This window comes from Callithrix jacchus, chromosome 1 (genome assembly GCF_049354715.1).
Source record: "Callithrix jacchus isolate 240 chromosome 1, calJac240_pri, whole genome shotgun sequence".
Classification (NCBI taxonomy): Eukaryota; Metazoa; Chordata; class Mammalia; order Primates; family Cebidae; genus Callithrix; species Callithrix jacchus.
The window spans coordinates 15,712,120-15,723,268 of NC_133502.1; the positions used below are offsets into that span (position 1 = coordinate 15,712,120).

Genomic DNA, 11,149 nt, shown 5'->3' on the forward strand with positions numbered 1-11,149 from the left:
TTAACAAGACAGAAAAAGTTTAAACCAAAAATGAAAGCTCAATCAATCAGATTATATCAAAATGAAAACTTTCTGTTTAACAAAAGATATCAAAGGGAATGAAATAAAAAGCTACAAACTGGGCCGGGCACGGTGGCTCCCGCCTGTAATCCCAGCACTTTGGGAGGCCGAGGCAGGCAGATCACGAAGTCAAGAGATCGAGACCATCCTGGCCAACGTGATGAAACCCCGTCTCTACTAAAAATACAAAAAAATTAGCCGGGTGTGGTGGCATGCGCCTGTGGTCCCAGCTACTTTGGAGGCTGAGGCAGAAGAATCGCTTGAACCCAGGAGGCGGAGTTTGCAGTGAGCCGAGATTGCGCCACTGCACTCCAGCCTGGTGACAGAGCAAGACTCTGTCTCAAAAAAAAAGCTACAAACTGGGAGAATATAATTGTAATACATATAACTGACAAAGGATTCATATCCAGAATTTTAGAAAAGTCTTGCAAATCGATAATAGAAGAAAATTTATTTTAAAAAGAGTAAAAAGGCCCCTGTGGCTCATGCCTGTAATCCCAGCACTTTGGGAGGCAGAGGCAGGTGGATCACCTGAGGTTGGGATTCAAGACCAACATGGAGAAACCCAGTCTCTACTAAAAATACAAAATTGGCAATGCATGGTGGCACGCACCTGTAATTCCAGCTACTCGGGAGGCTGAGGCAGGAAAATCTCTTGAACCAGGGAGTTGGAGGTTGCAGCGAACCTAGATCTTGCCACTGCACACTAGCCTGGGCGCCAGAGTGAGACTCTGTTTAAAAAAAAAAAGATCTCTCATATGCAACTGATGAGTAAAAGTTCTTATAATCACTTTGAAAAACATTTTGTCATTATCTAATAATAATTGACAATACTGGTCAACAGTAAAGTTAAGCATTGGTGCATACCAACTCTTGTTCTTAGGGTTGTATCCTAGGGAAAGCTCATGTTCCTCAAGAGACAAGTGCAAGAATGTTAATAGTATAGGCCTGGCATGGTGGCTCACGACTGTAATTGCAGCACTTTGGGAGGCCAAGGCAGGTGGATCTTGAGATCAGGAGTTCAAGACCAGCCTGGCCAACATGGTGAAACCCCGTCTCTACTAAAAATACAGAAAACAGGGTGTGATGGCACGTGCATGTAGTCCCAGCTACTCAAAAGGCTGAGGTAGGAGAACTGCTTTAACCCAGGAGGCGGAGGGGCAGTTAGCCAAGATGGCACCATTGCCCTCCAGCCTGGGCGACAAGCAAGACTCTGCCTAAAAAGAAAAAAAAGGATGTTAATAGTATTATTGTTTAATAAGGACATGAGCACAGAAGCAACACAAATGTTCATCAATAGTAAGCTAGATAAATTATAACAGTCATACATTGATCTGTTTTAAAGCAACGAAAATAAATGTGCCTAGGCCGGGTGCGGTGGCTCATGCCTATAATCCCAGCACTTTGGGAGGCCAAGGTGGGTTGATCACGAGGTCAAGAGATCGAGACCATCCTGGTCAACAAGGTGAAACCCCGTCTCTACTAAAAATACAAAAATTAGCTAGGCATGGTGGTGTGCGCCTGTAGTCCCAACTACTCAGGAGGCTGAGGCAGGAGAATTGCTTGAACCCAGGAGGCGGAGGTTGTGGTGAGCCAAGATCGTGCCATTGCACTCCAGTCTGGGTAACAACTCCGTCTCAAAAAAAAAAAAAAAAAAAGAAAATAAATGTGCCTTAGCTGTAAGAATGATCTAAAAATGTAACATTGAATGAAAAAAGTAAGTCACAGAAAAGGAAATAATATTCTGTTCGTATCAAATGTGAAAAAGGCACATTTAAATTTTACATTGTTAAGTTCAACATACATATGTGATAAAATCCCAAAGAAAATGATTGAACAATTATTATAAAATTCAGGATAGTAAGTACCTGGGGTGGAATGATGAGGGTGTGACTGAGAAAAAGCATGATGTGGGGGAAGGGTGTCAAAGTATTGATAATATTCTCTCTATAAGTTACATCCTGGTACACAGGTGTTCATGCTGCTTTATAAGCTGTGTGTTCATAATATACATTATTTATTTGTGTATACTTTTTTTTCACATTGAAAAAAGACATTAAAAGCTAGATATATGACTCTTGGTCCCTTTACCTTTATCAGGGATACAAATGAATCACGTTCTTGAAGATTTAAGACAGAGAGAGGGAGGGTAGACTTTTTTAAAAAAATAAAAACCTTTTTATTTGGAAATAATTTCAAACTTACAGAAAAGTTGTAAGAATGGTGTCAGAAACTCCTGTTTACCTTTTATCCAGATTCACTCACTGTTAATATTTTATCTTATTTGTTTTACTGTTAGGGATTTATTCTTTTTCTCTCAATATACACATATTTTTCCTAAACGATTGAAGAATAAACTGCATACATCGTGTTCCTTGCCTCCAGAAATGTCCTTGTATATTTCCTCAGAAAAGTACTTTCTGTTAGAAAGCCACAGTACAGTTATCGATGTCAGGAAATTTCACATTGAAACAATACTTTTAAAAATAATCCACCATCCACATTCCAATTTGTCAGCTGCCCAAATAATGTTCTTCATAGCATTTGTTTTGTCCTCCACTAGAGGCTGCAGTATCTGTATCACATTTAGTTGTTATGTTTCTTTAGTCTCTCATCTGGAACAGTTCCTGAGCTTTTTTTTGTCCTTTATGACAATGATTTTCTGGAAAAATACTGATTCTTTTTTTTAACAAGAATGATTCTTATTTTGAGTTTGATGTTTTCTCATGATTATATATTCAGGTTGTGTGTTCTTACTTAAAATGCTACATAAATTACATAAATGATATATCCTCAGAGTATCACATTTTTAGGTGCATCAATATCTCTGTTTCTCATCATTGATATTCATTTTGATAATCTGGCTAAAGTGTTATGCAATTTCTTCACTCTAAGAGAGAGGAATTTTAAAAAGCGTTTCTTTGGCAAGAGCTGCTGATGGGCTTTGAAGCCTACTCTCCTCTAATGGAGAGAAGTAGACACTTTATTTCCCACTCACCTGAAGTTAAAAGAGAGAGGCTTCAATGAGACCAATTGGAAAGCTTAGTATGTGTCCTCTTAATTTATTTATCAGGTCACAGTTCACTGATGTCTGATTCCTCTTCAGGAAATCTTGAGGTTAAGAGAAGGGCTGCCTTGCAGGTTAGAGGTAGAACAAAGGAGAGTTACTGGTAGACTGTAATCATCCAGTAACGAATTCCAGAGTTTGTTAGGCAATGACTGCTTAAATGTTTCCCACGAACTAGATGTTCACAAGACATGAAGATTTGGCCCATGAAAAGACAGCCTGTTTGGGGCCATTTCATAATCTGACTCAAAAACCACTGACGGGGTGAACAGGTCTAGCAGGGGAGAAGCTAGCAGAAACTCACTGAATTATTAGTGGTTAGAAATGAATAAGGTCCTTGAAATAGAGTGCATTTTTTTTCTGGTCAAGGGAACTGCAGGTGAGAGTCTAAAAATGATTTGTGAGAGATATCTCCTAAGCACCTATAAAGCAGAGGTTCCCAATCTTTTAACACCAGGGACCATTTTCATGGGAGACAATTTTTCCATGGATGGGGTGGGTGAGGTGTGGAGGATGATTGCAGGATGAAACCGTTCCACCTCAGATAGTCAGGCATTAGATTCTCAGAAGTAGCACGAAACCTAGATCACTCATATGTGCAGGTCAAAATAAGGTTTGTGCCCCTATAAGTACCTAATGATGCCACTGATGTGACAGGAGGCGGAGCTCAGGAGGTAATGCTCTCCTGCCTGCTGCTCACCTCCTGCGGTGTGGCCTGGTTCCTCACAGGCCACTGACAGAGACCAGTCTGCCGCTGGTGACTTCTGCTATAGAAGAAAGAGTCAGCTTTCAATTTCTGCAATCTCAGAAAGCATGAAAACCATCTCGTGACTTTATGGGTAGAATAAGAACATTGCTGTCCTCCTCTGTGTGGAGAGGGCCAGGTCAGAAAGAGAGGTTAGTAATTCACAGGAGGCAGGGTAGCAGCTTGAGAGGAGAAAGGACCATGTTTCCTTTTGGCACTAACAGGCTTACCCCACTGCAGAACCCGTCCCTAGGAGAGGAATTAACTGAGCTAAGGAGCAAAAAATCCTACATTACTGAGAAAGTGCACCCAAGGTGGCTGGGTTACAATTTAGTTTTATACATTTTAGGGAGAAAGAAGTTACAGGCAAAGACAGAAATCAATACTAAGGGTATACATTCTTTGGCCCAGAATAGCAGGACATCTCAAAGTGGGCGGTTGGGGATGATGGGGTTGGGAGAAAGGGTTCACAGGTAGATTCAAATATTATTGGCAGTTGGTTGAAAGAATTAAGCTTTGTCTAAAGACTTGAAGTCAGTAGAAAGAAATGCTTGAGTTAAGATAAGGAGACTTGTGGAAGCTGTGTTTTATTTAGAAAAAGCCTCCAGGCTCTTCCTTTGGAGAGAATAAATGGTAAATGTTTTTTTTCACATCTTAAAAAGAGTCTTAAAAGGTGTCAGACTCTTAATCTCTCCTAGACCTGGGAAAGGCCTGGCTGCATTAATGGAGATTCTCTACAGACGCAAATTTCCCCCGTGAAAGATGGCTTTGCTGGGTCATTTCAACATATGTCAAATAAATCTATTATGGAGTAAAATATTTTTATTTTCTTCAGGATCTCCTATCTGTCATGTGATGCTATGCCAGAGTCAGGTTGAAATTTGGTATCTTATTGCCACAAGGAGTCTGTTCTGTCAGTATTATGATCTCTGTTTCAATGTTCATGCTGCTCAGTTTTACCTAATCTCCAAAAGGGAGCAGGGATAATAAGGTGATTTTTAACCTCCCTTCTTGTCATGGCCAGAAATTCAGTTTTTCAGGTTTCTCTGGGGTCCCACTGGCCATTCAGTAGGTTGAAGAAGGTCAGGGTTTTATTTTTGGTTTATTCCCCACAGGACAAAGCAGAGTGTGTTTATGAGATTTGAAGTGATTTCAAATCAGAAATTTGAAGTTGAGATTGCTTCCTGATGCCTTGAAGAGCAAGATTACATATGCTGTATGCTGTGTGTGTGTATGTTTTATTTAGTCAATTTCATATAGTAAGTCAAACTGCCATATTGTTACTTAAAAGAGTAGGCCTTGTGGACTTGGTATTGCTTGGGGCATTTCAGAGTTTATTAGCATCTGTGTGTGTGTACATGTGTATGTATCAATCCGTTTTACTACTTGTCAGATATTTTGGCAAAATACTGATCCATTCAAAAGGCTGAGGTAGGCCAGGTGCAGTGGCTCATGCCTATAATCCTAGCACTTCGGGAGGCTGAGGCAGGTGGATCACTGGAGCCTAGGAGTTTGAGACCAGCATGGGCAACAAAGTGAGACTTTATCTCTACAAAATATAAAAAAATTAGCTGAGTTTGGTGGCACACGACTATAGTTCCAGCTACTAGAGAGGCTGAGGCAGGAGGATTGTTAGAGCCCAGGAGGTGGAGGTGGCAGTGAGCCGAGATCATGCCACTGCACTCCAGCCTGGATGACTGTCTCAAAAATAAAAGAGAGAGAGTTAGGTATTTATTGACTTTGCTTTCTGGGTTTTGGGCACTTGTTTCCTTGCTTCTATTAACAGAGAGTTGAGCATATTATTATTGGTAGAGTTTTCTTCCTAAAATATCCACTTGAATTGGGTATAGGAATAGCTGTCATAGGATATGCAACCATTTTTATTGTTTACTTTTACTTTTTATTTTGCAAATCAAAACATCTTTTATTTTATTTGACTTTATTATTTTATTTTATTTTTGAGACAGGGTTTTGCTCGTTGCCCAGGCGAGGAGTGCAATGGTGCCATCTGGCTCACCACAACCTCTGCCTCCTGGTTCAAGCGATTCTCCTGCCTCAGCCTCCACAGTAGCTGGGATTACAGGTGCCCACCACCACACCTGGCTAATTTTTGTGTTTTTAGTAGAGATGGGATTTCACCATGTTGGCCAGGCTGGTCTTGAACTCCTGACCTCAGGTGATCAGCCCACCTCAGCCTCCCAAAGTGCTGGGATGACAGGCGTGAGCCACTGCACCCAGCCACCATTATTCCGATTTCTAACATCATGGATTTGCTTTGCCTGTTTTAAACTTTATATAAATGGAATCATACTGTGTGCTTGCTTTTTTTGTCCAGCTTCTTTTGTTCAGCTTAATATTTGTGAGATTCATTCCCTGTTGTGTATAGCTATAGTTCATTCAGACTCAATGAAAAACTTTAAACATAAGCAAAAGCATACAGAACAGAATAGTGATCATTCATTTCCTATCATCCAGCATCAACAATTATCAACTCATGGTCAGTCTTGGTCGAGTTAGCTTCCACCCACTGTCCTCAACTCCAGATTATTATGAAGCAAACCTCAGCCATGATATAATGGTATCTATAAAAATTTCAGTCTATAAATGGAAGATAAAGCATTTGTTTTTATTCTATTTTATTTTTTATCTTCTGTACTCTCTTTTAGTAACACTGCAATCTTTGCATCAGGATACATAGTGATGCTAGCAGGTTTTGTTTTGAAGCTTAGTATTAAATCTTAAATATCTTTCCCAACTTTAATTTTGGAAATTAAAACTCAAGTTATTTGAAGCCTGGACATAATTCCATGATTAGCTGGGCTATGTGAAAGTTGGTGGCTTTATTTCTCCTACTGTGTAGGCAAATCCAGGTGGCCCTAGAAAGATGGGACAAGATTATATCATTGTTTTCTTGTTTGTTTATTTTTGAGACAGAGTTTCCCTCTTGTTGCCTAGGCTGGAATGCAATGGCATGATTTCAGCTCACTGCAACCTCTGCCTCCTGAGTTCAGCAATTCTCCTGCCTCAGCCTCCTGAGTAGCTGGGATTACAGGCATGCACCACCACACCCATATAATTGTTTTTCTAAAGTGTGCTACAAGGCCGGGGGTGGTGTGGTGTGGTGGCTCATGCCTGTAATCTCAGCACTTTGGGAGGCCAAAGTGGGTTGATCACTTGAGGTCAGGAGTTTAAGACCAGCCTGGCCAACATGGCAAAACCCTCTCTAATAAAAATACAAAAATTGGCCAGGCATTGTGGCGCATGCCTGTAGGAAGCAGGAGGATCACTTGAACCTGGGAGATGGAGGTTGCAGTGAGCTAAGATTGTGCCACTGCACTCTATCTGGGTAACAGAGTGAGACTCCATCCCTGTCTCCAGAAAAAAGTGCTACAAAAATGGATGGCCCGGCCAGGCATGGTGGCTGCTGCACTCCCAGCACTTTAGGAGGCTTGGGTGGGTGGATCACTTCAGGTGAGGAGTTCAAGACCATCCTGGCCAACATGGTGAAACCCCGTCACTACTAAAAATACACATGTTAGCCTGGTGTGGTGGCGGGAGGTGCCTGTAATTCCAGCTACTCGGGAGGCTGAGGCAGGAGAGTCGCTTGATCTCAGGAAATGGAGGTTGCAGTGAGTGGAGATCATGCCACTGCACTCGAGCCTGGATGACAGAGTGAGACCCCATCTCAGAAAAAAATGGATGGCCTGTCATAAGCCACCATACAAAGTAAGGATGTGGGCAAGGAAGGGATAATTTTCTTCCAGAAAAAAGGCAGAATTTTGAAAAAGTTGAGCTAGGTGAGGGGGTTGATGCCTATAATCCCTCTGCCTTGGGAGGCAGAGGCAGGCAGATCACGAGGTCAGGAGTTTGAGACCAATCTGGCCAACTGGTGAAATCCCGTCTCTACTAAAAAATACAAAAAATTAGCCAGATATTGTGGCAGCTGCCTGTAGTCTCAGCTACTCAGGAGGCTGAGGCAGGAAACTCACTTGAACATGGGAGGCAGAGGTTGCAATGAGCTGAGACCATGCCACTACATTCCAGCCTGGGCAATAGAGCGAGACTCCATCTCAAAAAAATAAAAGAAAAAAGTTGTAGTCCATAATATTTTCCAAAAATGGTTGGAGGAGAAGGTAAAATCTCAACATGAGTTTCAAAGTACTGCCTCTGTGAGAGGTCTGTGGTTGCCTTGTTGGGGAGGAAGACTGTTGAGGAAAGAGATGGCTACATTTGACCATTCTCCCTCCCAAGGTAGGGGAGTGGAAATGGGAAGTTCATTGCCAAGTGAATGTAGAAGTGAGCTGAAACTTGGCTGATGTTGAATTCTCTAAGAGGTTTCCTCCAGACAACTCAGACTCTTTCCCTTACTTCAGCAAAGAAGGTATTATTTTGTTTGAATTTTAATTTTTTATAGAGACAGGGTCTCTGTTGTCCAAGCTGGAGTGTGGTGACATGATCATAGCTCACTGTAGCCTCAAACTCCTGTGCTCAAGCACCCTCCCACTTTGGCCTGGCAAAGAACTGGGATTACAGGTGTGGGCCACTATGCCTACCAGAAGTTATTTTTAAAAGCACTTGAGAAGTTCCTCCTCTACCCCTCAAGTGGAAGGCTCAGAGAAGGCAGTCATCAGTACAGCCACCTTCTAGGTCATAGTGGAATTCCTGAAGGTTGTAGACCCCAGAGAAGTGGACAAAGGCGGTGGCCACCACCAGGACTTAGGGAATCTGATGATGCTGGAACCATGTCAGATTTTCCATGAAAGTAGCATTCAGAAATTCAAATAGCATGAAGGCCAGCTCCAGTGATGTGCATCACAGCTGTGAGGAAGGACCAACCTATCCAGACTATGACTGTGGCCCTGACAGAACTTCACTGATAGGAAAATGCATCATGGGCATGATCACACTCAAGCCAAGTCCCAGGAATGCTCCTGCTGTGTCTGCCAGTGGTTAGGAGTAGAAACTGGTCCCACTGTGCTACTGTGATGGCAGAAATGCCCAGGACACAGACAAAGAAGAAGCAAGATGAGCTGTGGCTGTGGGGAGCAGTGGAAGGAGTAGCAGAGCCACGGTACAAAGTTCCCCGTAATCAGTAGAGCAATTGCTGAATAGTCCAGTTTGGAAAAAGTCTGAGAGACTTTCTCTGAATGACAATAGACAGTGTGGAATAGCCAGGAGGAGCCGACTATTTGGAGGCAGAGCACTACACCCACAAAGGACGTTCCCAGACCGCCTTCTCCTATAGAGGGGCCATGAAGTACATATTTGGGCTGAGCATGGCCAAGATCCCCAAAAGAGAAACAGCATGAAACTGAGCAGATGGATCCAGATGTTGCCTGTTTCCGCATGGATGTGGAAGATGCTCTTGAAGCAAGCCCAAAAGGAAGGCATGGGTGATCTATGGCCATGTAGCAGGGAGCCTTGTCCTTCAGCCAGTCAGGGAGCACATCATATAAAATGACCCTCCAGCGTCCCTCCCAGACCTTGTACACAAACTCCTCCATCTTCTCCGTGGCATGGTGGAAGTGCAGCGCTTCAGTAGCTGCACCTTCTCCTCCCTTTCCTGGGGCATTGGGCATGTTCGCACTTCTTCAGCTTTGGTAGGATTGGTGATTCCCCATTTGTCCTTTCTTGTAGTAGTAGGGGTCACAGTTCAGCCAGTTCCACCACGTCAGTTTTCCTGTTACTGGTAGGAGCTCCATTGCCCCATGCCACCACAGATCCTTTGTGGGAAGACATCTGGCCAGTACCTCAATACCCTGCAGCGTCGGCATGGGGAAAGGCTGGGGTTTCTCATCCCTGTGGGCAGAGATGTCCCTGTAATGGTAGATGAGCTGGGCAGGCAGGCTCCACTGGGGGGCTGGTCTCCTGCTACTTCCTGCTGCACAGGAGGCAGCCAGTGGCCCCAGATCTTCATTGCCCTTCCAGCAAAGCCTTTATCTTATATAATCACCTAGTACATTTATCACAGCTAGAGTAGAACTCCTTAATGTTATCAAATTCCAGTCACTGTTCAAACTTCCAATTGTTTCATAAATGTGATAAATTTTAAAAGTCAGAACATTTCAATCAGGATCCAGGGAAAGTCTACACACTATGAGTGTCTTCTGAGTCTTTTTTCTAACATCTATATGTGTGTGTGTGTGTGTGTGTGTGTGTATGCACATATGTGAACACCTTTTAAAAGACTGAGGTGTATTTCACAAGAAGAGAAATGCTCAGATCTCTAGTACATCATTCTATCAGGTGGTGTTTTTGTTTTTGCTTTTTTGTCAGTCAGTCTTGTTGAATACATTTCCAGATACACAGCATTTCTATCAGGCCACAAAGTTCCCTCAAGCCTCTTCCCAGTGAGTCCTTCCACAAGCAGCCATTGATGTGATTTCTATGGCTGGGTTTTCCCAGTTTTTTTTTTTCAGACAAAGTTGGAGTGAAGTGGCACAATGTCGGCTCACTGCAACCTCCGCCTCCAGGGTTTAACCAAGTCTCCTGCCTCAGCCTCCCAAGGAGCTGGGATTACAGGTGCCTGCCACCATGCCCGGATAACTTTTTGTTTTTTTTTAGTAGAGACGGGGTTTCACCGTGTTAGCCAGGATGGTCTCAATCTCCTGACCTCATCATCTGCCTGCCTTAGCCTTCCAAAGTGCTGCGATTACAGGTGGTTTTTTTTTTTTTAATACAAGAGCATTTTTTTAAATGCCTAGAACATTTTTTTAAATACAAGAACATTTTTTAAAAATGCTTAGAACATTCTTGTTTTAGTTTCTGTTGGATAAGCACCTAGAGGTGGATTTGCTGGGTCACAGGGTATATATATATATATATATATATATATAGTCAAGTTTGTTTTTTAAAGAGATGGGGTCTTGCTTGGCTGCCTAGGCTGAAGTGCTGTGGTATGATCGTAGCTCACTGCAGCCTGAAATTCCTGGGCTCAAGTGATCCTTCTCCCTCAGCCTCTCAAAGTAGCTGGGATTACAGGTGGGAGTAAGCCACCATGCCTGATTTATTTATTTATTTTTAAATTTATTATTATTATTTTGAGACAGAGTCTCACTCTGTCACCGAGGCTGGAGTGCAGTGGCAGAATCTCAGCTCACTGCAACCTCCACCTCCCAAGGTTCAAGCAGTTTTCCTACCTCAGCCTCCTGAGTAGCTGGGATTACAGGCACCTGCCACTACACCCGGCTAATTTTTGTATTTCTACAAAATACAAAAGGTTTTGCCATGTTGGCCAGGCTGGTCTCAAACTCCTGACCTCAAGTGATCTGTGTGTC

The 11,149-nt window shown here is 42.8% G+C and overlaps 1 pseudogene; it reads right to left on the bottom strand.

Moving 5' to 3' along the window:
* Positions 1–8,483: 8,483 nt before the first annotated feature.
* Positions 8,484–9,611, bottom strand: LOC100408578 (adiponectin receptor protein 1 pseudogene; annotated as a pseudogene).
* Positions 9,612–11,149: the final 1,538 nt, after the last annotated feature.